Source organism: Amblyomma mixtum, chromosome 8 (genome assembly GCF_055824585.1).
Source record: "Amblyomma mixtum isolate Tamu chromosome 8, ASM5582458v1, whole genome shotgun sequence".
Lineage (NCBI taxonomy): Eukaryota > Metazoa > Arthropoda > Arachnida > Ixodida > Ixodidae > Amblyomma > Amblyomma mixtum.
In genome coordinates this window covers 69,396,748-69,422,963 of record NC_143019.1, presented here as the reverse complement: position 1 = coordinate 69,422,963, position 26,216 = coordinate 69,396,748, and the positions used below count along the sequence as shown (strand labels likewise).

Here is a 26,216-nt window from a genome sequence, read left to right as displayed (position 1 = left end):
TTCCAGGGAACCGTTGCCCCTATGCACCAGGTCTTCTTCGATAACCGATTGCTTATTCCGCTAGGTCTTGTCTACTCCGCTCAAAAACCCTTGCGCTCCCAAGTAATTCAGTAAGATTAAAACCGAGCCTGTCTTCTGTAGAGAGGCACTCCCTTTTTTGAGGCAGCCGAGAGCGGTCCCCGCTGTACACTCGTATACGGGTTACTCCGCAACCCGCTCACGATTCGCTCAAAAACGAGTGGCGCTGATTATATACAGGGGCGTTGGTCGGCGGTTCTTCATCTGATAAGCGGAAAGACAGAAGAGGGAGACAAAAGTTTCTAAAGCAAAAACAAAAGCGAGAAAAAAAGACGCAGATCGCAGGCGGCATCGGCAAAGCCAGGGCAGAGCTGTCGCGGCAACGGCGGCGCCAGAAATTTGTAAGGCCCGAAGGGTAATGGAGGTACCAGAAGACGCCGAACGGGACATCGCGTGTTAGGCCTCGAAGTTGTCAGAGAGCACTCAGTAAAAAAAAAGAAAGAATTGAAGCACGGAGTAGACAGTAGGTAAAAAAGTGAAAAGGAAAAAGGAGTGCAAATGAAAACGCCCTAGATAGGCCATCTTTTGGGAAAGGTGTCTCTAGTTCCACAGTCTCCTGGTTGCCCTCGCTCCTGTCTCTGCTCGGTTTGCATGCCAAAGAGCGTTCCGGGCGTTTTGTAAAACTTGCGGATCCTGTTTCTGCCTCATCTGCAAGCTTCTTCCTGACGTCGAGCCGTTACACTACCATCTTCTTAGTGAATCCAGGCACACGCTCTCTCTGGACATTCCAGAAGCCGGTGGACAATGGCTAGATAGTGGCTCATTAAGAAGGGCCGACGATGCCGCAGTAATTGCTCGAGACGTGTCTGCACTTGGAGCGAGTTCCCCCGAGACTTGTTACTTGCTTTCCAGGTTTTCAGCTGTCGTCTAGAGGCTGTCTGTGTCGCAAGTTCCGTCTTTACCGTGTCCGGACAACGCGACCATCTTGGAAGTGCGCAACCTCATTACAATACTGACTTCCGTTCGACTGTTGTCTGGACCCTATTTTATCTCTGCAACAACGCGTACGGTGCTCCGTAGAGAAGAGGGTCGGCTGACGCGTTCAGTGGCTGGCGGTTCTTATCAGGAGACGTGCGCGTGCAAATCCTTTGTTCTGGACTCACGACGAGTGCATCGTCTCACTATCAGCGTGAGCATCGCTGAGAAAGTTTCGAAACTAAGAGAGGCTGCTTCGAAGAAACAAGTTAACGTTACGCGTGGCTTGCTCCACGGGATGCGCTGCGCCCTCGACTAACAATACTTTGCGACACTAGCTTAAAGAGGCGTCGCGGACAAGTTCGCTTGCGTCGATAGAACACCGCGTTTCAGTTGCAAATAAGCTACTGTAACTTGAAACGAAGTTTTAATAAGGTAGTAAGAACCAAGAAGGGACATAGAAGTATGGTCTCCCCCGACTGTTCTTGCAATAGAGATGTGACGACGTGAATGCTTTCTTGGGGTTGCTGATCTCTGGGACAAAGCCACACCGACATTCATTTCGAAACGCTGATCACGGAGCCCTTTTCGTTATTGACGTCACCATTTCGAATGGAGAGGAGGAGACAAAATATGCTACTTGTAAATCCAATCTCCTTAGCAATGAAAGCGTCTCTTGCTACCGAGCAAATATCAACCTGGCCAAAAAGAATCACCTAATCGATTTTTAAGAGGAACAAGAACTGAACTGAGCTATACTCAACGCCCCTCAATGCAGGCCAGATGGGCTTGAGGCTAAAGAGATGGGCCATGGAGGACGCCTGCCATCAGGGATCACGTGGGTCTGTACAATGTTTTGACGAGGGAGAGAAAGGTTGTGTGGCACACCTGTCGCTACCGCTTAGCTTCGTGGAAGCGCATAAGTTTTGTATCTTAATGTGGAGTGAAGTCTAATATGGAGTTTCTGGTGACCATCATCATCAGCCTAACCACGCCCACTAGAGGACAAATGCTTCTGCCATTTCGCTCCAATTAGCACTGTCCTGTGTGAGCTGCGGCCACCTTATCCCCGCAAACATTCTGATCTTAACTGCTCACGTGACCCACTGACGCCAGCTACGCTTGCGTTCTCTTGGAAAATACGGAGTTACCCTAAGGAAACATCGGTTATCTTGCCTTCGCATGCAATGCGAAGGCAATATGTAGTGGATGTCGGCCGGGCTTGCAATGCGCTGAGCAGATAACCGATAGTGCTCCTTAGGTTAACGGACTTCATTCCAAGAGAAGACAAGCGACGCTGGAGGCCTGAGAGAGTCAGGTGAGCGAATGGGATGAAGATGTTTGCGGGGATAAAGCGGGCCTAGCTGGCGCCTGAAAGGGTTAACTGGCGTTCAGTGAAACAGGTCTTTGTCCTGCGGTGGATGTAGTCGGGATGATGATGCTGATGATCACTGTCGCGATCGCCAACGCACCGAATTTCTGCAACACAATGTCTGTGCCTCGCTCTTGAACGACCCCGAGGTCCCTCTCCTTGTTGTAGGATTAGATAGATGGGGTCGGTGCACAATGGTTTCTGCGGCCAGGCTGGCCTGTATTTCGGCAGCAAAGGGCGCCTCTGTGGAGCGCCGGATGGCGACGTCAACACGTCGGACCAGCTGCAGTGGCGGCGAATCCCCCCGAATCCCTAGAAACCAGGATCCACGCGCAGCTCGCCTGTACACGTGCAGCCGACGACGTGACCGGGCAACTTTGCAGTACCTTCGTGGTGACCGTCAAGATAGTGCGTGGGATAGTGATTGGTGGCCCGCTCGAAGGGGGAGGGGGGAAACTGAAGGTGGACATTTCGGTCCACCTCAGCGCGTGAACCTGCATGTGACTGGCGCGCATTGTTTGAGATCGTATTTAATCAACTGTTCTAGGAAGTGAAGGGAGGCTTGTTGATTAAATGAGGCTAAATCGCTGTTCACGGAGTCCCGGCTTTTCGGCAAGTTGCCAGAGGCACATCCAAACAAAACGCCGGTCCCTCTCGCGAGAACGGCGGGTGAGGGCAACGAACATCAACGAAGTCGAGTGGTTCAACAGAACGTGGCCCCTCTGAGTGGAACACGGCCAAGCAACGACTATCGAAGCTGGATTATCATGGTGAGGGAGTTCACGTTGTGAGCATCTACGCCTGGCTCGTGCTGCATCGTCAGTGCTCCAAACCTTTGGACTGCGAAAAAAAAAAAAACATCGTCGTAACCCTCACAAGAGCTTACGATTTGCAGGGACTCCACAACAGCCTCACTCTGATACCCAGGGGCAAAACCTTTGAGGCAAGTATTCCAGACACAGGGTCATCTCCAGCTTTCTGGGACATCCCTTTTAATTGTGAGGCAACCGTGGAACATTGTAAGACATTGTTATGAAAATGCGGATGGGAATAGTCTAATCTTCCGACGCGTGGCAGAATCTTTTTTGAAAGTTTGTTCTGTTCTCGAACCGAGGAGTTAAGGCAGTCATAGAAAACCAGTTGGGTGCGTCTTTGTCAACATATAGCAGAAAACTGCGCCTCGAGGGGAGAACTGCGGATATACTGATTTTTATGGCGCAATAATACAATATGCAAAAAATGCCGCTAATAAACGACTGTACGTTGAACAGATGCTCTTGTACAGACTTTCTGGGTGTAGTACAGCCTTTGTAAAAGATATGCAGCCCGAGGAGTTTGCTTCTAAGTCGTATGCCGGCCACTTGTAGCATCTTTGGAAGCCTTATAAGCGTCAAGGGTGTGAGGACTAGAATCCCTTTAACCTCTGAGAATGTGCAGCCCTGTTTCGGAACGAGCCACACTGTGGGAACGAGAAGGACTGTGGGCTGTATGTTTTTGACGAAGGGTTATATTGTCACGGATTGTGATTGGATATCAGGTGGGATAGGACGAATTGTCACGTTGGATCAGGTGGGATAGGACTAAAATGAGTGCAGTAGTGAGGCGAAACTTGTAAGAACCACTGTAAACAGAAAAGCATCAACAAGTTGCCCACAATGCCAATGTATACAGTACTGACGATTGTCAAGCTAATCTTTTTGCAGCACAAGTAAAAAAATAAATGAAATAAAATTAAACTAAAACTGAATTTCAAACTTCGCTTCAGTTTACTTAACTAAGAGGCGAAGAAATCAATCGATACCACTTTAATTTTTAATCTCAATCAATATCTTAACCAACTTGGAACTCAGCAGGATCAGCAAACATCCTCGTCTTAATACTAACCAACAGCTCTGAAAATCTATCATCCATCAGTTGGCTTCCGCATTTTACACTCGCTAAATTAATGAAGATTGGTCGATCTTCAAGAACAAACTAGATAATCTCACTAATATGCATGTCCCGAGGATTGCTCTTCAAACTAGCTGCAGTAGACCATGGTTTACCCGCCGCATAAAACAAATAGAAAGCAATGACAAAAAAAAGCGCTGTTTTTTGTACAGTCAAACACAATCATGGAAAAAAATACTTCGAAGTTGTCCGCTCGTAACCCAAAATACTAATTTTACACAGCAACTTACCCAACCTACTAATCAACAATACCAAGAAATTCTGACAATTTTTAAATCCTAAGCATCGTCCCGATATTACACTCACAAACGACTCCCGGTTACTGTTCATGATTGTTCAGAAATATTTAGCAATGCATTCATTTGTCTTCACCACTGAAATTGACGCGCTTCACAGTTACTATCTTTTCAGTTAGAAGCCTTCAAACCAGCTGTCACCTTCTTCGAAGCAGGTATTTAATCTATAATCCATTGTATGAAACTCTTATCGCCATTTGGTATGAACTTGGTTAATTCAAAGCTCCTGAAAAATGTGGAGTTAATTTGTGCAGCATGTTTGTCTCATTTTTTTCGCACTCGCTCGTCTCGGGACTCATTCCAGGCGATTGGAAAATGGGAAAGGTCGTTCCAGTCTACAAATCACGCAACAGAGACTCGCCGTTGAATTACCGCCCCATTTCATTAACTAGTGTGCCCAGAAAAATCATGGAATACGCCATCTACTGACAAGTCATGAACTTATCGGACTCAAATGAATTTTTTCATTCTTCGCAGCACGGGTTTCTTAAGTGCCTCTCTTGCGAAACCCAACTAGCGCTCTTCCTTCACGACCTACCATGCCGATCGACGCCACCTTTCTTGAGTATGTCGTTAATTAGTAGAAATCGTCTCGCTCGCGAACAAGAAGTCATCTTCCCTCCAAGCATTAAACACGCCCTTGTGGGTGGGCCGACTCCGGTGCCCGCCTTCATTAACCGTGAAGGTGGGAATTAACCATTGCCACCCGCATCGCATTCGAACAGCGGCAGCTGCCAAATCGAGACCGCTTGCGACCCCGAAGGTCGAGCGAAGTCGAGGAAATGCTTTGTTTAGCTGGGTGCGATGCTACTATTCCGATTGCTTGGAAGGCCGACGTCGATGCCGCGATATGTATCTCATTCGCACTCGGCATGCATCGGCGGAATGCGGCAGAAACACCTGGAGGTGCCAAAATCCTGTAGTATCTCGCTTTGGAAGCAGACAAAGAGGAAATTCTTCATCGCAGTTTTTATTATTTCCTTTTTATTTCAAGAGACGCGCGAGCTCTACAAGAGCATCGACAACAACAACACAACCACCAAAGCCGGGGTGGCTATGTATGCCCGCGAATTCCTTCTCAAGGACTCTCGACTTATTTGCGGCCGCGCCAAAGGAAGTTCAGACGCATTTCAACCACGCAGATTCCAGGAATTAGGAAAGAAAGAAGGAAAGAGAGAAAGGCAGAATTAAAGAAAGGCAGAAAAAGGGCGCACGCCCAAACCATCCAGAAGCTTAATATCGCGCTCACCCCGTATGCAATCCAGTCGGCTTCCATAGCAGCACAAACGCGACATAAAGAAAACCGGGCGAAATATAAGTGGTCGCGTGCTCCCTTATATCATGCCAACTGTGAATGCGCCACCATTAAGGCCTTTAGATAAGCAGACGCTCCCCGCAGTTCCACCGTGCAGTCGCCTGAGCGGTGCGACACCACGTATATAAATGCGTACACGCCATCCGCCACTGCCACGCAGCACACCCCGCGATTCGCCTTCTAAGCCTGGAAACATGCCACCTGGACGGATAAGACACCTCTTTGATGACCTCCTCACTGGGGAGCGACGGGTATCGGCTCGCATCATCTCTCTAGGTGTTTGCGCAGCGGCAAGCCGTTCGAGGAGGCGACATTTTTACGGCGTCCGCATCACCTTTTTTCCGCTTCGAAGGAGGTTTTTATGACAAACGAGACGCTCGCCGAGCGTCGGGATATCGCGAGGCGGTCGTCGTCGGGGGCCTGACTCTTAATGCCTCCTCCCTGATTGGCTTCTGCCGCCTTAATGTTGTGTTCCTTTTCAAGGGTAGACGATGTTATGTACGGAAGAAAGGGAAACAGTAGGCATATGGTGTCATTCTATAAGTCACGAAAGTTGAAAATGAAGACCAATGTGTGTACCCTAAGCCCATGTCTTTGGGCAGCATTGTTTGGATTTTAGCCGTGCATAATGTAGCTAGTGAAGGAAACAGCGCAAATGACAACGACATGACACGACAACACAGTGTTGCTGTGTCACTACCACTACCAGTGTCACTACCAGCGTGTCACTACCAGTGTTTGTCTGTTATTATCAGTAATTCTGTAATGTGCCCAGCGAGTGCCGCTAAGCAAGCCTATCAGCCTATCACGTTCTTTTCTGCAGCCACTCACAAGTCTCAAAGGCCAGTTCAAGATGATAGGGCAAACAAGACAGCCCAAGCCACTGGAGCCTCGGGCTGAGTGACGCACCCGTTCCGGAATACTTCATTTTACAACTGAATCAAGTTTTTCATTCATTCATTCATTCATTTCACCGGCGCTTCCATTTCTTTCTAGCGTCACGGATTATGCCAACCAATTATTTCTCAACGTTCAAAGCCGTGCGCCACAGTGTGGCAACCAAGATAACTAAGGAAACACTTGCCCCGAATTCCTCGCAATGAAGGTGAGAAACACCCTCCTTCTTGCCTTCCAAGGCATTTTGGACTTTATAGGTGGGCCGCAAATGCTAGGCTGTGCACGGTTTAAAAACAAACCGCTTGCAGAGGTAACTTTTGATAAAGGCTTTACGTGATGCTATGAACCCGCACGTCGAAAAAGCGAACACCGTAGAAAGCTCCCCGTTTGGCTGTCGCAGTGTACACATCCCCACAAGGCATTTTCGCCAGAAGACACGTGTAATGCGTAAGCATGGACACGGGAAGTAATGATCGTCATCCTAGGACTAATTGGGTTATGTATGTCATATCGCAGCCATTTATTGAACTGAGGAACGGACGAAAAATTTGGTACGAAGCGGCACACCGTAGATGGCGCTAGTGAGGGTGAGCGCATGTCACAGTGCAGCACTGTATGCGGGTCAGGGTGAATCTAGTATCTTACAGTGCGTGATAAAAACAGGGGTGCAAAAATTAGTCTCCGAGTCGACGTGACATTGGCAAGCCACGCGGAAACCGCTGTCGGCGCCCCTTGACACCGATTCCCCTGCAGGCTGAGACAATGGCCGCATTGGACACGGTGACCCGGTCGCTGATTTGAATGCTATCTTTTGGGAGTCGCTCATCAAGAGAAAGCGCCCGAACGTCGCGGCGCCCGTCTGACCCGCGGGACTGATGGTTCAGGGCGATTGTCTGCGCGTCTATGTAGACCACTGAACTTGCTTGGATCGCTTTGTGGGGTTCCGGTAGTCGTTTTTCAAACTCTTATAACCTCTACAGACGTGAGGACTCCGCTCCAAGCACAAAGTGGGTTTAATGACACTGTAACTCGACAATTTAGTGCCTGCGATGCACAGTTAGTACATAGAGCAAAATAACTGTTCGAAAATAACCAGTTGGAATCCCAGTCGCGGATATTTGCTTTATTGTTGTTTATTTATTTCACTTGCCACAAAGCCACAAACATCGCACTATCTAGCTCGGGGTTTACCCATCTAAGGGTGATTTCGCATTATCAAATGTTTGGTGATGATGATGATAGTGAATTTTTATGTTGCATGGGGATCTGCGGCCAAACAGCGCTATGACACAAGATATATATATTTTTTTGCTAAAGGTGCTGTCAGAGACCCATTCCCAAAGCGTTTCCCCCTGGTTAAGTCAGGGTATAGCTTATACCCATTTTTATCACCGGCGGGTACCCGGCGGCACTGGGGATGGAACCCTGCACCTCCCGTATGTGAGGCGGATGCTCAACTACTTTGCCACCGCTGCGGTAATAATAAATGTTTGGGACTGCCTGGTCAGGGTCAACGGTAATTTTTAGCGCATATAATCCACAGGCTTATCGCGCAGAGTCCACTACGCACAGACGAAGGCTCATGTCAAGGGCTGTACGGTACCCCGACACGGTGACCCGGTCGCCGACTGGGGCGCCGATACGGGTGCCGCAGCCGTGGCGGGGTCGCGTGCAGCGATGCCGCCATGCCTCTTGTTGACACAGTCGCATGTCCGCACAGCTGCGCATGCGCAAACATATCGGCAGAGGCACTCTCCCTCCTCGCGCATTAACGTGTATCTTGCACGCGGTCGGTGCGGTTCTATTAGACTAAGTTTTACTGTTTCCAGCGTGTTCTATTTCCTGTAGTTCTTTCTCTTGCCACAAGGCCAAAGAAGTTGTCTCTTTAAACCGTGCTCAAGCTGTCGTTTAGCAAGGAAGCCTAGCGCAGCACGTGCCCCGTTCTATCGTAGGTGAAAGGCAGCACCACGTTCGGGGAGTAGCGTAAGCCAAAACCGTAAAGCACAGAACCCGTCCAAGCTGGGTGTCACTCTCCGGCGCGCAACTCTTGTAACGTTGGCTGAAGACTCGAGAATTCTTTTCGTTCTCATTGATTCCGCATCGCGAAGCTTCGATTCCTGCGTTCTTAAGCCACGGATCATTTCTACAAATTTCATTAAATTTCATTAAAAATTTAAATTTCATTTAAATCTTTTTCATTAAATCAGTGAGTCAGTCTGTCTGTCAGTCAGTCAGTCAGTCAGTCAGTCAGTCAGTCAGTCAGTCAGTCAGTCAGTCAGTCAGTCGGTTAGCCAGTCAATAAGTCAGTCGGTCAGCCAGCCAGTCAGTCGGTCGGTCGGTCGGTCGGTCGGTCGGTCGGTCGGTCGGTCTAAATGAACAAATTAAAGCTCGTGCACTACCCTTAACCTACCCTTCCGAGTACAGTGCGACAGCATCCGACATCCCTCCCGTGTAAGTACTTCTACTCCTTCATAGATTCACAGACTGCTTGCGAGTTCTCGTACCCCTCTTGGCGCAGTGGTGCAGCGGTTAAGCGATGCACCACTGCCCTCAGCAGGCGGCTGTTTCAAACGTAGTGAAACACAGGGAAACGGTGGGGCTTGTGAGACCCATTTTGCTCTTCCCAAACTCCCGTAAGACACTTTTTTTTTTCACAGATAGTTATTTGGGAGGCTGCATATCTCTCGATGTGATGCACAGTGCCACGGTGGTCGGGTGGCAAATGCATTGAATTTATTTGCAATAATTTCACTTCCAGCTGCCACGATGGCCAGCTTGCTTACAACCCGGTCGGCAGGTTCCTACTTGCCACCTTTTTCGTGTCACAGACTGACGGATGCCGACATATCCGATGAAAGTGAGCTATAATGCTGTCACATTAAAGTTACTATAAATGATTGGCTTAATCAGTTCTGTGAATAGCTATCCTTCTTGCTCTGCTCTTTAAAGGCCTAGCATGTTGTTGATGCAAGCTACATAGTTTTTTTTCCACAGGTTATTCCACAAGTGTACTGGAGAGTTGTACCTTCATTCAGTTCAATGTTGAGCCTAGCGCAGCCCAGTCGCATCATGCAAAGTTAGGTCTGTGTTGTTTGTTACAATCGGACGGCACCGCGACTTCTATGAGACTGTGGCTATATAGCACGGACGTTCGAATCTCGATTTAGCCGAAATTTCAGTACCTGACTGCTCCTGATACGTGCGAAACCGATGTTACTGAACGCGGTGAACTCCACTCACTCACTCACTCACTCACTCACTCACTCACTCACTCACTCACTCACTCACTCACTCACTCACTCACTCACTCACTCACCCACCCACCCACCCACCCACCCACTCACTCACTCACTCACTCACTCACTCACTCACTCACTCACTCACCCACCCACCCACTCACTCACTCACTCACTCACTCACCCACTCACCCACCCACCCACCCACCCACCCACTCACTCACTCACTCACTCACTCACCCACTCACCCACCCACCCACCCACCCACCCACCCACTCACTCACTCACTCACTCACTCACTCACTCACCCACCCACCCACCCACTCACTCACTCACTCACTCACTCACTCAAGAATTTTATGATTAAAAAACTCACGCAACACACCATAAAGCAGGTGCCGATAGAAAAGAGTTCTCGGTCTTCATTTATTCAAAGTAGCTATGCTAAAATAAAAGAGAGAAACCGAAAGCGCATGAGCCGCATAGTTGACATTGAGATTATGCGTATTGCCAACGTCGCTGACGCCAGTGCGCGCAGTGCATTGTGAAACGCGAGTGCAATAAGGGCGTGCGCCGCGAATACGACGCGCTTGCTTGCACTGCCAACACACACGCGCGCGCGCACACACACACACACACACACACACACACACACACACACACACACACACACACACACACACACACACACACACACACACACACACACACACACACACACACACACACACACACACACACACACACACACACACACACACACACACACACACACACACACACACACACACACACACACACACACACACACACACACACACACACACACACACACACACACACACACACACACACACACACACACACACACACACACACACACACACACACACACACACACACACACACACACACACACACACACACACACACACACACACACACACACACACACACACACACACACACACACACACACACACACACACACACACACACACACACACACACACACACACACACACACACACACACACACACACACACACACACACACACACACACACACACACACACACACACACACACACACACACACACACACACACACACACACACACACACACACACACACACACACACACACACACACACACACACACACACACACACACACACACACACACACACACACACACACACACACACACACACACACACACACACACACACACACACACACACACACACACACACACACACACACACACACACACACACACACACACACACACACACACACACACACACACACACACAGAAACTTGTGTAAAAAGGTGGGCAAATACGCCAGACTGGTCTCTCACGCTGCTTCCCCGGAAAACTGTTCAGGTATGCGCGCTGATCCTTCGAGTACCGCGAAGGGAGATTGAAAGAGCCTGAAATACCGCCCGTCATTGCTTGCATAAGGAGTTCGCCCTCGCTTGAGTACTTGAAAAAAAGGACACAAAGAAAGAACAGCACTGCCTGACGTTTTGCTTCCGCCCACCCGACCTCCAGGGCTAGGAAGTGAAAAAGATCGCTCTGCTGCGCCCCCGCCCTCCTTCTTTCCGCCAGATGACAGCACTAGCTTCAGTGGCTTTATACTGGGTGATTCACCTAAGACTGTACACAATTTTAAAAGTATGCATTTTGAATTTGAAGAGCACTTTCTTTGGCATAGCGTTTTCAGTGGTAGAGCACATCAGTATACAGCTGAGATGTGCTGACTAGCAGGTTGGTTAACTAATATTGCGTAGTTAACTTTTTAACGGTTACTGTCATGTTCCTTAATTATTGAGAGCCCTGCAGCCCACCGTAACTAATATCAATTTAAGTTTTCAGAATTTCGAAAACTCTTTTACCCACAGCGCTGCGGCCGATCAAATTTGGGCTACACTGCGCCAAAATACATGCGCTTTCCAGAAGCTTGCAGGCAAAGCCCGTAACCCGTAACCCGGTGCCCGTAACCCGACGAAATAGCAAAATTCACGGAGTCCACTAATGCAGCGCCACGGCAGCACCTGCGTTAATCCCCTCTCTGATGTCATGCTGCGTCCCCGTTTTGTCATCATTCATTCATTACAGCGTAGTGAGGCAGGGTTAAGCAGCTCACAGAAACTTTTATGCTCGCCTTCGTAACTTCATTAATGCGAAAGCATTATATGGGTCTGTCGCGTTAGCAAGAAACTTCCCCAATTTTATCCGCTTGAGTACGTCGTTCTAAATTGGTAAATTGTTAAAATTGGTTTTTGAGGGAAGGAAATGGAGCAGTATCTGTCTCACATAACTCGGCGGACACCTGAACCGCGCCGTAAGGGTAGGCAGGAAGGTAGGAGTGAAAGAAGAAAGAGAGAAAGAGGTGCCGTAGTGGAGGTCTCCGGAATAATTTCGACCACCTGGGGATGTTTAACGTCCACAGACATCGCACAGCACACGAGCGCCTCTTGCGTTTCGCCTCCATCGAAACGCGGCCGTCGCGGTCGGGATCGAACCCGGGTACTCCGGCTCGGCAGTTCTCTTAAGATAAATGTGCGAAAGTGTGAGTGTGACAGGTAGTTTGTGATAAAATGTTGCCGTGGGAAAAATTTCGTTGATAAGGTGCAATCAGTTAATTATGTAAACGCGAAAGATGTACTGAGACGACAAAATAGCCATGGACGTCGATATAGTACATAGACGTTAGAACACCCACGTACATCGATATAGTATGTGGACGTTTTGCCTTCGCATTGCTCCAATGTGGGTGGCCGCAGTGATCTCAAAGTTTTTCAGAAGTTCAGCTATTTCGCGTCGAGGAAGAGTATGTTTGGGTTGCACCTTGTAAAATTACTTGTCAGCAGCTAGATCTAGGCAATCCTTATAAAAATGGTCTATAGAGAGTCTATATAGACTTCCTATAGACTCCATTGCCTTGCTATATATATTTATTTTCGTCTATTCATAGCCTATAGATTGTCTATAGACAAAAGGCTACTAAAGTGTATGGCCATAAATCTATAGGCTGTCTATAGACTGTCTATAGCATTCGTATTGCCTATAGACTGTTCTCTACGATTTTTCTATAGAGAGCCTATAGACTTTATAGACAGAAGCCTATAGACAGTCTACCATCATTATCATCATCAGCCTGACTACACCCACAGCAGGGCAAAGGCCGCTCCCATGTCTCTCCAATTAACCCTGTCATTTGCCAGTTGCGGCCACTGTATCCCCGCAAACTTCTTAATCTCATCCGCCCACCTAACTTTCTGCCGCCCCCTGCTACGCTTACCTTCTCTTGGAATCCACTCCGTTACCCTTAATTAAGGACCAGAGGTTATCTTGCCTTCGCATTAGATTTCCTGCCCATTTCTTCCTCTTGATTTCAACTAAGATGTCATTAACCCGCGTTTGTTCCCTCACCCACTCCGCCCTCTTCCGATCTCTTACCGTTACACCTAACATTTTCCTTTCCATAGCTGGCTGCGTTGTCCTTAAGATGAACCCTCTTTGTTAGCCTCCACGCTTCTGTTCCACGTTTCTGCCACGTTGCTGCCCAAGGGATAGTCTATACACTGTCTTAAAAAATATTTTCTGAGGGACCGGCCGCGGCGGCTGGAATTTCTTTGGAGGAGAAATTCTAGAGGCCCGTGTACTGTGCGATGTCAGTGCACGTTAAAGAACCCCAGGTGGTCGAAATTTCCGGAGCCCTCCACTACGGCGTCTCTCGTAGCCTTAGTCGCTTTGGGACGTTAAACCCCATAGACCAACCAACCTTTTCTAAGGGAGGCTGGAATGGGGATGCCTCTGCTACGAAACCCGAATCTCGGCATTTTTTTTTCAACGGGATTTCTTAGTGGCACTCACACGAGCATGTTCGGCGACGGAGTAACTGCGGCTGCCGCGCGAGTGCGCCAGTGTTCGAGAGTGCTGCCTATTGTCGACTGGATTGAAAAGGCGTGTAAGACGACGGAGAGGACGTTTCCAAAAGACACAAGTATCCAGCGAACTTCTTGAAAGTTCCCGGAAGGAGAGAAATGCGTGCTACCATGCACTTGTTTATTCTACCTTTTTCCATTCCTTTGAAACGTCTCGCGGAAGCTCTGCGAAACGGAAAAAATAGTTTAAGTAAAAATGCTGAAGAAAAACCAACGGGAATGTTGCAATGACCGGTAACCTTCACACAGCACCCAGTCTCAATCCACCCATTTGAACCAGCCACCCTGACTTCGGACGCATAGTAAAGTTCTCTCTCCCCTTTTCAACTTTGTTTTGCGTGTTTTCTGCTTTGTCTGCCTGGGTGTGTTAACGCAGGAAGCCATTGTTATGCGCTGCCTGTGCCGTAACTTCCGTCTAGCGCGCTGTCAGAGAAGCATTGAGTGCTGAATAAAGTAAGCAGTGCTGCATATCTTTCTCCCCGGCGAAAGGTCACAAGGCACAGAATAAAAACGGGGACTGCTGGACTCTAGTGCCGTGTTGCGGAATATCTATATCCTGCCGAGTCCCAAAATGTAAAGTTCGTCCTAGATTTTTTTTTAATGCTCAGGATAGGTCAATTTAGGTGTCAAAACATTATTGAAATAATTTTTGCAGCGTTTCGAACTTTTGACTGTGCGCCGGGAATCGTCCTGGATGGAGAAACTTGGGACATTTCCAAAACAGTGAGCAAAAAGTAGCTCCCTCTTTTGGCTTAGCCGAGTCGCAGGATGTTTAGGTCCGATCTGTTTGTTGTACTCTAATGTGTTCAGGTGTGTTTTACCTTGAGTCATTCTGGAACACAGTTTAATACAAACGGGGCACGCTTATTCATATGCCGATAACTGGGTTCAGTCAGCAACTGCTTTATCTATTTGCTTGATGAATGGGCTGACTAACAGATTTGTCTGTAGCCGTGTCCAAGGCAGCGCGTCGGGACAGTTTACAAGAAACTATAAATGCGGCGATGATTTAGGTAACCTGGCCATGTGTCGGGCTGGCTTGGTTTATGGGCGTTGCAACGACCCAAAGCGACTCAGGCTATGAGGGACGTCATAGAGAAGGGCTCCGGAAATTTCGACCACCTGGAGTTCCTTAACGTGCACTGACACCGCACAGTACACGGGCCTCTAGAATTTCGCCTGCATCGAAATTTGATCGCTGCGGCCGGGGTCGAACCCGGGTCTTTCGGGTCAGCAGCCGAGCGCCGTAACCACTGAGCCACCACGGTGGCCTCGTGCTGGATATTGTAGTACATAAAATACGGTTACGCGATGACAATGTGGTGGTTATGGAAGACCTCTGCACACGCTTTAATGACGCTACACAGCGCACAATGGTCAAACGCTGACTGGAAGCTTGATAGGTGGAGCGTTAAAGACGGTAAGTGTTTGGCTGATCGCCATTCAAGTTGGCACTGGTGGTTACTTGCCAAGACCACAATATAATCTGAATAAATATACCAAAGTAAACGTACGATAATATACTTCAAACTCTGCTCCTGAAACGGACAATATGAACTACCGAGCCGACATTGCAAAGACGCTATCGGATGTCTGTGATGACGTCTTTACAGCTCCATCTGAAAACCACAAGGTCGCGTTTATATCACGCCATTCATCTGCAGAAACAATGGACATGCGTGTGAGCACTCTTCTTCACGATGGAAATTAAGAATAGATAAATTTGCTTCGGTTTCACGACCTCTTTCCTCCCAAATCATCCATGGACGGCTACGAAGTGTACACCGTGGTGTCCTCTGTTTTGCTTCTGCTATTCTTTTTTCCTCCTCGTTGCCCAGAGTAGTATTTCAGTGTAGACGCGCCCGGGAGTCACAACATGGCAGCTCTCGAGAGGACAAATGTCAACCCCGATGACGACAATAAGCCCCCCCTTTATCGTACAAGAGCACACAGATTGACATTAGAAACGACAAAGCGGTCGAATCGCGTCGAATAAAAGCAGTTGCGCAACCACCACGGGGCTGCGTTCCAGCACCGACGTCTCTCACACACATATCTCGCTACGAGGATCTCCTTGTCCGGATGTTCCACAAGGAGGCTATCTCCAAGAGTGGGTCACCACGAGATATGATTGACAGGCAGAGGAGCTGCCGGAGGAGGGCGACGAGATTAGGCCAGAAGGAGCACTACCGATGCCGTGTCCGGCCAAGTGTCTTTCTCACCTGTCCCCTGGTTATCTCCTTCTATCTCCTAATGCCCGACGTCTTCCACCGCCTCTCGAGACAATTGGCGGTGTCAGGCGATGGCGTTCGGCCGAAACACCGCTACTGCCACGTGTGGGGACGACGAGTTTGGGAAGACGTGTCCGCATAACATGCTGGCCGGCAGAGCTAGTAGCGAATTGCCCTCGATTCTGTTGACAGAGTAGCGGCGGCCGTCGAGTGTGCGCCGCACGTGACGTAACGTTGTGTGGAGAGGGCGATTAGCGTGTAGCGAACGCTTCATTGTTCCTCGGGGAGACGGAATGTAGACAAAAAAAAAACCATGGGACATCTCAAGTGACAATGCTGCAAAAGCAGTTTGTTCTTGAAGATTAGACTGATGCTTTAGTCTTCTGAATGTCTTAGCTCTAAGCCGAAGCTTCAGTGGCCGGAAGACAGCAGCCCCCTAGCGCGGGGAGGGGGGGGGGGGGGGGGGAGGGGGGGAGGGGGTAGAGGCGGCTGGCCTGGTGTCTTGTGCTAGTCGAGGGTGGAGGCTCCTGGCTTGGGCTGGAGGCGTCAGACATCATGACATCAGATTTCCGGAGGGGGCGGGGGGTACAGGTAAAATAACACTGCTTTCGCAGTGATCACCTCTTGTACATGCAAATAGCCAGAGGTGGTGACCTGTGCCGTTGCTCTCTGTCTAGCCTTCTGCGTAGCCTTCTGTCTAGCCTTCTGATGAGAGGACAGGAGAAGAGATGGGGCTCATGCGGAAAGCTTGAGTTACTGAGTTACTGCCATAGGCTGCCCATCGGCTTTAGAATGCCTACATGCTTTTCTCTGCCCTGATATTCCGGGTTCTCTCTGGGGTGAAACCCGCCACGGCTCTAATCAGTGCAGGGCATTTGCTCCACTTTTATTCATTCTTTCCATTTCCCTTTCCAGGCGATCAAATGCAAGGGATGAAAAAGCTCGTAAAAATAGCTCTTTTACCTCACCTTCTAAAATGGAAAAGCACGTAAACCGCGGCGCTCATTGGCCGAGCTGCCTTTGAGCCGTTGTGAACTACATTATCACCGTCATCAGACTGCCGTACAATGCTTTTCAGAAAAAAACCTAGGTGTGCTTTCACAACGTGCGAGCAGGCGTTTCAGCGTCTCCTGTAAATGTGGGGAGGACAGGGGGAAGAACGAGGCATGATATGCATTCAGGGGGTCGAGTTAATTTGTAAGATCATGCCATTTGACCCAATAATGTGACCCCTGGGTCACGCGGCTGATTTAAATGGGTTAAGTGATCTTGATTTGCGATGACGTCATTTCATGTCGACCACAAAATTGAGATCCTGGGGGAGAGGCCACTGAATCATACCACCCGAAAGACGAATGTTCGCACCGCAAGAACTTATAAGGGCAAGCAACCGACACTTAAAAAAAAAGAAAAGAAGCGGGGAATTGAAGAATACATGCGATGACACCCCTCACTACTCATTTACCCGATGAAGGCGTAAACGTATTGAAACGTGCAGCTCTTCAGCGTAATTTTTTTTTAACTCGGTAGCGTTAGTGGACCCATTCTCCAGAAAATCCGGTGTCGGTGTTGTCGGCGTTGTGTGTGAAAAATCACGGGCATGTGTTTCGTAGGTGGTGCCCAGAAAGCAACCAAGGAGACAGGTGTGCCACCTATAGGTCATGTGACCTTGCGACGTCATCCCAACGTGCCCACCGGATTGTGAGTAAACTGCCCACCGTTGCAGGCCGCAGTTAAATCAATGACTGGTTTGGTTTGGTTTATTGGGGTTTAACGTCCCAAAGCGACTGAAGCTATGAGGGACGCCGTAGTGGAGGGCTCCGGAAATTTCGGTCGCTCGGGAAGAGAAATCTGGACCGCACAAGGCCCACCACAGGACAGTGGCGCACCGCTTAACCGCTGCACCACTGCGCCAGGAGGGGTACGGGGACTCCCAGGGATCTATAAAGGCAAAGCAGAGAATGGACTTCTGCATATATGATAACCCACCACGCTACAGTGCATAGCGTAAGTGTCCCCTCTAATTATTTTTCTTGCTCCATATAACCCACCGTGATTTTCCTACGCAATACACTCCAGAATGCGTGTGGTGCGTAGAGATAGCCACCCTCTACCACTCCACATGGGGCTGTCGGGCGAGCCCGATAGAGCCCAGCATTACAAACCCGTCGGTCGAGCAGTGGGAGGAGCTGCTGTCCAGCTCCGACCCGCAAGATGAGCTTGCGCTGTTTGAGCGGGCCGAGGAGGCAGCGAGAATCAATGGGATCCTGTACCTAGGAACACCACCTGCTGCTCAAGACCCCAACCCCTAAACCCCGTCTCATTTTGCGGAACAAAGTTTTATACTACTACTACTACTTTCCTCCGGTAACTATCAGCGGCGTTACTTCGAAACGGAGAGACAAAAGGGGGAAGCAATGGGGAAATAAAACGAGCTAATAAGAGAATGCGACGCTATGTAGAAAGAAAGAAAAACAATCGATCCTCCCTTGTCCGTAGAGGTGCAGCCAAGAGCCAACTATGCTATCCCCCGAGCCAGCAGGAGGAAACGGCCACCGGAGCCAGACAGTCGGCTCCGCTTCAATTTAGCATGCACGGCACGCGTCCTCGCCCAATGTCCGCGACTGGAAAGCAATCGCTTCTGCACGGACGAGACATTGGGCGGATCGAGCAGAGAAAAAAAAATGTATATATGTATAATGAATGCAAGTTAGCAGACGTTCAGGCCTGGTGGAAAGGAAAGGACATCCGCGTAGTCTTTACTCATATCGGGTTTGGAAACCGAAGATGGATTAGCTACCGATTGGAAGGGAGGATACGGTTCGGGGACTTCTCCGCTCAGAGTGAGTTAACGAGACGAGTTGGAGGTTATGATTCGAGAAGAAGCTCTGGTGAACAAGAAAACATAAACTGAAGTTGTGGAACGGGCCCAAAGAAATATGGCCTTCGACAGAAAAAAACAGTGAAAAGTGAAGAAAGGCGCATGTCAGGATTTTTCGTTTCGCTAAGCTTAGCTTAGTTGGTAGACCTACTGCCCCAAACAGGCGTTGGTGTCTGGTTCCGTTCTTGAACCAGGAGGAATTTTTCTTTGACTGCGAAACTTCTGAGAAAGCCTTGTAGTTTTAATCTGTAGCCGCATATCTGCGCTCGGCGGTTGCTAATGAGTAATTACTCCCGAATTTTTCATTCATACTGACCAGAGTCTGAAAGCGCTCACATGTGTGCTATTATAAGGCGATGAAACGTAACTACGTATGACCAAGTGAACATTATATGAAAACAAAAGCAAATGCGTCGTAATCGTATATCCTCGTCAAACACAGCGAACATTGTAATGTGCGCCTCTATTTTACGGTGTAAAAAAAAAAGAATCAATTCTGCAGGCTATTCACCACTGGAAGTCAGAAAGCACTTACTGTGCTTCCACATAACCTCGTTTTAAAGAGTTGTGTAACAATAGGAGCACTTCAAGCAGCTTTCCAATTTTGTCTAAATCAACTTCTGGTTCCCAGAGGCCTAATAACTCGCAATTTTCACGAAGTTTATCTTGAGAAGACTTAGTATTGAGATTTAAATACGAATTATATCACGTATACAGTTACCTAAACGTGCGTAATAAGGCGTAGTTGCATATTTGAGAGGCATAGCCTCTAGAAATGTCGGACTTACGGCTAGAAATTTTTCTTGTGTACACTAATGGGAACACCTGGACTTGAAGAATGCATTTTGAATAACGCTAAAAAATCCAACTTTTACTCAGGTCTGAAGCTGAATATTACAGACAGGGTTTAATTCCCACTGGCACAAAAAGAGGGTGAAGAAGGAATGTGATAACTTAGACATAATCAGGAGAAAAAAAAATAGGAATGATTTCACGTAGTCCCGACACGAAGATGAAAAACAAACGCAATCATGTAGACTTCGGAAGCCGATGAAGCAACTTGCACTTGTCAAATTTTATTAGACTAACTTTGTTGCCCGTGCACCTGATTTGTACCGCTCATGTACAGCTGCTATAGTGCGTGTCTTTGCAGATGACTTTGGAGATCTAAAGAGACAGATTCTGCTTTTATCTGCGGTGGTAATATACCGCCCTGTCTTTCCCCACTTTTTCCCGACCTTCTGAATATTGGATACACACGGGACACCAAATACAGCAGGCATACGGAGAAAATTCAATCTGCAGAGCTCGCACCCGTCGGAGCGAATTACACAAGAAACACGAGAGACTTCATCGCGAACAAAGGCGAAGGGAAAGTTCCTTCCGCAGTTTACTTCTGGGAACACAGACACCCACAAAGAAAATCAGCGCAGTTTGGCAAGAAGCGAACGGACAAAGGTGATTGCGGGGGCCGACCAGGTCGATTCGCTTGCGAATGGGCGCTTGATTACAAGCAACGCTGAAAGGCTGTGGTAGAGTGACTGCAACCGATTGCAAACAGAAGGCGGGCCGGACTGTTAATGGGGATACGGAAACTTTAGAAACGCCGTCAACGAAAGACAGTGAAACATGGACGAAATCGATCAAGCTTCGCTGCAGTTGATTAGAAAATGTAATTAAGGCAAATGTACAGCTCTCCGCAAATGTTGAAAAAAAAAAATCCGGGAACGAAATTACTTGCGCCTTGTTCTTTTTTTCTTTGCAAGATCAATCGTGGCCGGCCTGTACCTGTGTGTTTTAGCGAATCAAGATGACCGGCGAGAAGACTGATATAGGGCCTGTATTCTGATTGTCCTCTAGCTGGCCACTGACAAACCCGTACTAAGTGCAAAGACGTGTAAACAGTGTTGGTAAACAGTAAACAGTTTTCGGGACATGAAAGCTGTATGTAGCTGGATTCGCTCCAGTGTGCAGGACGTCTCATTACCAACACGTTACTATGGCTCGCGAAAAAACATTTCACGAATTAACTGAAGGCCACATCCGGCGAGCGCAGAGAAGAATTTGGGGGCCACGTAACGGACTAGTAGGGGACAATCGGATTTATTGTTTTTTTTTGTGTGTGTGATTCGTCTTCGAAATGCACTGCGCGGAAAGATCACAACAGCTATTGAAAAAGGCTTTGCGAATGCGCACAGGTTCGAGTCTGGCTGGCCGGAAAAACAGCCACTATAGTATAGTATAGTATAGTATAGTATAGTATAGTATAGTATAGTATAGTATAGTATAGTATAGTATAGTATAGTATAGTATAGTATAGTATAGAGTAGTGTTGTGTAGTGTAGTGTAGTGTAGTATAGTATAGTATAGTATAGTATAGTATAGTATAGTATAGTATAGTATAGTATAGTATAGTATAGTATAGTATAGTATAGTATAGTATAGTATAGTACAGTATAGTATAGTATAGTATAGTATAGTATAGTATAGTATAGTATAGTATAGTATAGTATAGTATCAGAGTAGCTCCTGCCTCTTCCATCCGCGAGCCTGTTCCGAATTTCTTTGAAGTTAACAGTAGCAAGCAGTGAATATCCTCGAAACTTGACATAACATTCGAGAAAGGTACGTGTACGCAGGGTCGTAGAAGGGAAATGACGATTTCGCTCAATCTCTAATTGCTTCAGTGGATTTTCTTGCAATTTTCCAGAAAAACGACCAAGCCTGTGGCCTGCCACTTCCAGCGTTCTCAGACAAAAATTTTGAAAACTGAAAAAATTGCAAGGCACTGTTATGGAAATATTGAAGGTAATGGTCCATTCTTGTGATATGTAGCAAAATATTTATTTTGAAGAGTTTCCATCGATCGCATCAAACAATTAAAACTGCCACAGAAAACCAATGGGGAACGCCTTTGACTATAACAAAAAAATGCAAGGCTGCCATCTGCGCATATAATGATTGTTATAGTGAACTCTGAGATTATATGAAAAAATTGAATCCATAAACGGTTTCCTACTCAGAAATGCTTTTGTCCAGAATTGTTGGGTATGTTCGAATTTAGAGCGACTGAAGAAACTAATATTATTGGGATGGTTCTAAAGCCTGGTGAAATGGCACGGGGCGTGTGTGCTAAACTTTATAAACTCAAATTAAAATGAACTTTTTTCAAGATTTATTTACTTGTTTGCTTTGTTATTTACAGATAGATACCAGTTATACTCTTGGCAAGCAGGCCATTATAGAGGGGAGTAGTACGGTACAAAAATACGGGGCGAGAACACTGGCTCTTGGCAATGTACACTTAAGCAGGATAAGCAATTCAGAAACTTACAAAAATTTAATATAAAGTAGAACGTTGATTACAGGCGTAAATAGTGGATTATTCAAGCGTCAAAAGTAAAAGGCAATAGGGAGCAACAATTGAAAAACTAAACACAAAACAATAACATTAACACAGAAAACATAGCACACAGGTGGTAACACCCAATAATGTTAGGCTTTAGCAGCGCACAAAAAATAAAAAAGCAGACCATGAAGCCACGTACAACGCCACATCTCCTGGTGACAACACACAACTGCAGACTTGCAAGTTCAAGATTTTAGAAGGATAAAAACAAGGTATGTGGTGTAATGGATGAATAGGGATTCAAAAAAAATTCCTCGACAGAACTCATTGTGAGGTCAAGATATCACATGACTGCACGAAACCTAGCGGAAGGTAATATGTCAAGGACCAACAGTCGAGGCCGGCGTGAAATGGTACTAGCACATATGGTATCAGCTGCTCATGGGACACGGCTTCTGTTCGGTCGCGGGAGTCCGCTTTTTGTAAACAGCTGGTGTCGACATCTTCCTAATTGAAGCCCGCGTCGCCAGGTGGCAGCGCCTGCGGTGACGCACCAGAGACCTCTGCAGGCCGACGGGCCACACGCGGGCTATGCGAACGCCCAGGGCAAGGCCAGGAGGTCCTGTAGCTGTTACCAACGCCAAATGCCCGTGCTTGCCACGAGGAACTAACACGACTGACGTCGAACGCGACATTTGTCCACGAAAAGAAGAAGTCATGAGCTTGTGTTCCCATTCCTGCCTGTTACTTACACGGCAGCTAATCCGTAATACGGGGACCCCCTGTATAACTCTATCTTGTTTTACTCCAGCAGTATTAAGCTGACAAGTTGTAACAATACAGATTTTTCTGAAATGCACGTTTCAGACACTGCATTCATTAGCTCTTCCTTAACACTTCCGGACGACTTTCATTGCGGATGATGCTTGGATGATTCGTACACAGAGTTATTAGTGTGTCCGTTAATCAACCTTCGGAACGACTCAACCGACCTGACGACAGTCTTTTGTTGGCAGTGTCGATTGTCAGTGTCATTTTTCGCAAGAAAATTGGTGAGAATCTCAACTGAAAGCCACAAATTGGCGTGTTTCCTCTTAGCCGCGGCTTTCGCGAGCGCCGTTGGAATTTATAACACACTCACAAAGCTAGCTTACCACGGTACCCGTTTTCACGTTTTGATCTGCCCAGAAACTTCAGCAGTACTAAAACTGAGATAGGGCATTAGTTACGCTAACCAAACCACTCACCTCAGTCAATCGGACTGGCGACGAAGACGGCTCTCGAGCGACTGTGCGACGAAGCGAGCCGAGGGCGATGCGCAAAAGCAGAGAAGAATTTGCACCACCAGAAACGACGCACGTCTTCGTAGTCGTCGAGTAAATCCCACTATGCAATCTGTGTAGCGATGCGCCGATTCTCAATACGCCAAAAGAATAAGCAGGTGCTCCAGAGTCGTATAATCCTGAAAAGTTCTTCCCTTTAACCGTTTTTTTGTTTACTTTTCACAGGCGGTGACACTGCACACGTAAGTCAAATTGACGAAGCAGCGTGACCCCTGCTCAACTTATCCACTTAAACTGTACTCTGATGAAGCCTGGGGCTTTTATCAAGAAGCCAGGTTCTCGATGAAGGTAAAACTTCCTAGATATGCCTCTGATGACGAAGATGCTGGCGGCGTCGGTCGAATAGGTTCAGAGAATGGCTCTCCCAAACAAACACGACTGTAGTGAAGCAGCGTGTGAGAGGGGTGATGAGTGATCCTTGCGTGTCACTATTCACTTCACTCTAGTCCAAAGTCAACTCGTGATGAGTGATCCAGTAGTTTCACTATTCACAGCAGTCACGTCCAGCGTCGGCACGAACGAAAATCCCGCACGCGATGTCTTTCGCGCTACGCGGACTCAGTATAGTAAGAAGCCGCGAGGAGACTGAGCAAACGCAGCAGCCGACGCTGAGCGCGGCGTGTCGCGGAGAGCCGATCTCCGTCGCGGTGTGGCCGCTTGCCACAGGCAGCGAGCGAGAAGGCAGAAGAAGAGGTGAGGCGGAGAGGAGGGACTCCGTGAGGAGGAGGCCGATAGTAGCCGCTGGTGTGAGCGAGGTCTGAGATAGAAGCCACGCTGCGGGGATGTGAGAGGGAGCGGCGATAGGCGCGGAATAAGAAGAAGACTGCAGGCAGAAATTGTGAGACAGAAAAGTACGCGAAGGTGCGCGTGTTGAACCGATTGGGAGCGGAGAATTGGTTCTGGCGCTGGCAACGTTGGCAGTAACGTTGGACTGGAAGGGTTCGGGCTTGGTTTCGAGATCTTTCAATTTTTGATTCATGGTTTTCGTTGGGGCTCAACGTACTGAGTGTACATTGTACTGCTGCTGCTCGTTTATTTTTTATTAGATTCTGTTCTCAATCATGAGAGATCCTGCCTGAGTCCTTGAGTATGGTCAAATGTTTAGGGGAATCCCCCAAGGTGGAGTAGATTTGAAATAAGGAAGTATTTACTCATTCGCAGAGTCAGTGGCTCAGTGGTTATGGTACTCGGCTACTGACCCGAAAGACGCGGGTTCGATCCCGGCAGCGGCGGTTGAATTTGTTTGGAGGAGCAATTCTAGAGGCCCGTGTACTGTGCGATGTCACTGCACGTTAAAGAACCCCAGGTGGTCGAAATTCCCGGAGCCCTTCACTACGGCGTCTCTCATAGCCTGAGTCGTATTGGGACGTTAAACCCCGTAAACTAAACCAAACCATCATTGACATCCACCCGAGCGCAGCCATACAGCTACAAAGGAAAGCTATACAGCTTTCTCAGAAACTTCGTAGTTAAATCCCGGGTTCGAACCCCGGACCAGGATGAATTTTTCTTTAACTACGAAGTTTCTAAGAAAGCTGTATAGCTTTCCTTTCTAGTCGTATGTCTGCGCTCGGGTGGATGTCAATGAGTAAATACTCCCTTATTTCAGTCCTTGAGTATGGCGCCTTTTTCTGCCCATACATGTACGCATGTACTACTCATTAAGGGTAACAGAGTGGATTCCAAGAGAAGAAAAGAGTAGCAGGGGGCGGCAGACAGTTAGGCGGGCGGATGATATTAAGAAGTTTGCGGGGACACGGTGGCCGCAGGTGGCAAAGGACAGGGTTGATTGGAGACACATGGGAGAGGCCTTTGTCCTGCAGTGGGCGTAGTCATGCTGATGACAAAGTGCTACATGTATGTACAAAGAGTAGAACTGACAAGAATAAAAACTAGAATGCACGTACGTGTACAGTCGGCGTCAATCTTGTGTAGAGCACTCGAGGAGGGAGGGCCAGGTATAAAGCAGCCTATGGTTAGCGGCATAGCGCTCGTGCCCGCTTGACTTGCAAGTCTACGAGGTCTGTTAGAAAAGTATCCGACCTTTTGCCGAAGAAAAAAAACTGGCATAGCTGGAGCGCTGGAAACCTAATCACCTTCAAAGTAGTCTGCTTGGGACTCCACACACTTATCCCAGCGGTGCTGCCATTGTTGGAAGTATTCCGAAAAGGCCCCTTTCGGAATGAAGTTTAGCTCAGCTGTCGTTGCAGCCATAATGTCCTCTCTTGTCAGAAATCGCGCTCCTTTCAATGGCCTCTTGATTTTGGGAAACAGCCAGAAGTCGCAGGAGGCCATATAAGAAGAGTAAGGAGTCTGTTGAACTACAGCAGTCTTGTTTTTCGCGAAAAAAAGTGTGAATTTAGTGCGAGGAATATGCTGGAGCATTGTCATGAT

The 26,216-nt window shown here is 47.9% G+C and overlaps 1 protein-coding gene across 2 annotated transcripts in view; it reads right to left on the bottom strand.

The window, feature by feature from the left end:
- LOC149332880 (sperm-specific sodium:proton exchanger-like) overlaps positions 1-26,216 on the bottom strand; it is a 328,095-nt gene that overhangs the window by 96,152 nt on the left and 205,727 nt on the right. Inside the window, exon 1 of one of the 2 annotated variants that reach the window (XM_089558440.1) lies at positions 23,727-24,494. The exons of the other annotated variant lie outside the window; for it this stretch is intronic. The gene's annotated coding sequence lies outside the window, so the exon portion shown is untranslated. Of the gene's footprint in view, positions 1-23,726; positions 24,495-26,216 lie in introns of those variants that run through there. 2 annotated transcript variants of the gene reach the window in all.